Here is a 1,829-nt window from a genome sequence, read left to right as displayed (position 1 = left end):
TTGCCAGTGGATGAGAGAGGAAAAGGGTTAACTGTTTGCCGGGTCTTGGGCCTGAGCATCTAGAAGCTAGACTCGCCGCTGCTGAGCACGCTGATAAGGGGCAGGAGGGAACGCGAAAGTAGCTTCGTCTCGGATGCGCTTCTGGCCCGCGGTGGAACCTAAGCGACAGAGTTGAGGGGCAGTGTGAGAGTGGGTACCTAGAGCGTCAGGTTAGAGGAAGTCACCAGGGCTGCAGAGCTAAAAGGAGGGCCATTACTTCACCGGAACATCCAAAGCCACAAAGCTTCCACTACAGAAATGTTTTCGAGAAGTTGTGTGTGAAATACTTGTTTTTGTAAATTGCCTGTGTTAAAGGCAATTAGGGGAATTGCTGTTTTCCAGCCTGTTGTGAATTGTTTTGTAGAGAAAATTACATTTTGTTTGATCTTTAGAGTGCCTTGTGGCCCTGTGCTGGAATTATTTCTTGCCGAATGCAGTTACAGATTGCTCAGATTGATGACGGCTCCGCTTACGATGCTTTGGCTTTATTTTGCGATGGTGTGAAAGCAAAGTGCAGGCCCGTGGGCGCGTACCCTGGATGCTGAATTTCTGTCTTTCCCCGCTAGTGACGGATCTGAGTTGAGGACAGCTCTTGTGGTGCTGGACAGCAGCAGAGTTGGAAGCTCTAACGGGCCCGGGAACCACAAGGGTAAAGAACTGGTGCTCTGCAGAGAGCCAGCGTTCACTGGTTACATGTCTTCAGCTCCTCTGTGTGTGACACTGGGGATCCAACCCAGGGTGCTCACCCACTGAGCTACGCCCCAGCCTTTCTGTCTCTCATTTTAGGATAAGGTCTCCCCAAGTTGCTCAAGAGGGACTTGAACATCTGGTCTTCCCACCTCACACTTCCTCAGTGCTGGGACTCCAGGTGTGCATGCCAAGCCTGCTTGTTTTTTTTTATTTATTATTATTATTTTTTAATGGTGATTTATTTATTTTGTGGGGGGGCAGCTCAGCCCACCAGGGGGCGGGGCTGGCTGGCATGTGGTGCTGGGGGATTGAACCGTGGTCCCTGTGCTTTGACCAAGCTTGTTCCAAGTAGGTGCTTTAGACCACTGAGCCATCTCACCAGCCCCAGATGAATTATTAATTTTAATTTTATGAGTTTTACTACATTAAACAAAGAGTACTTAACAGTAAAAAATAAAAAATAAAGTATTGATTTTTTAAAATATTTACTGTTTATTAAAAAGCATCTAGGGGCTGGGGAGATAGCTAGGTGGTCTAAGCGCCTGTGAGGCAGGTGCGAAGAACATCAGTTTGATTCCTGGTACTGAATGCCATAACAGCCCCTGAATGCCAGGCGTGCCTTCCCAGCCACCAAAACCAGGCATGGTGGCCCATGCTTATAATCCCAGTGCTGGTGAGGTTGAGACAGGAGGAGTCTCAGCCAAGTTCAAACTGCATAGCGAGAGCCTGTGCCAAATAAATAAATAAATAAATAAATAAATAAATAAATAGCAAGCATCAAAATTTTCAGTGTGAACTGGTTTTTGGTATACAAAGTCTACAAAAGAATATCAGAAATAAATTCCTATTTGAACTGCGATGAAAACCTGAATAGCACTCTACAAAAAACCCAAAACCTTTGTTGCATAGGTCCTGCTTTACCTTGGTCTTAACCATCCAGTAGAAAAGTATGAAGACGAAATATAGGAAATAAAGCCATGCTGTTAAGTTGAGCTGTGGGGGACTCAGGTCAATAATTTCTGGCATTGCCAGTTAAACAGAAGACCCAATGCTATTGTGGGCTACTGGACTCTTTTAGAATATTTTGCTGAGTTTACACA

This window comes from Octodon degus, unplaced genomic scaffold (genome assembly GCF_000260255.1).
Source record: "Octodon degus isolate 3935 unplaced genomic scaffold, OctDeg1.0 scaffold00033, whole genome shotgun sequence".
Taxonomy (NCBI): domain Eukaryota; kingdom Metazoa; phylum Chordata; class Mammalia; order Rodentia; family Octodontidae; genus Octodon; species Octodon degus.
The sequence above is the reverse complement of the archived record's forward strand: the minus strand, read 5'-3'. Positions refer to the sequence as shown.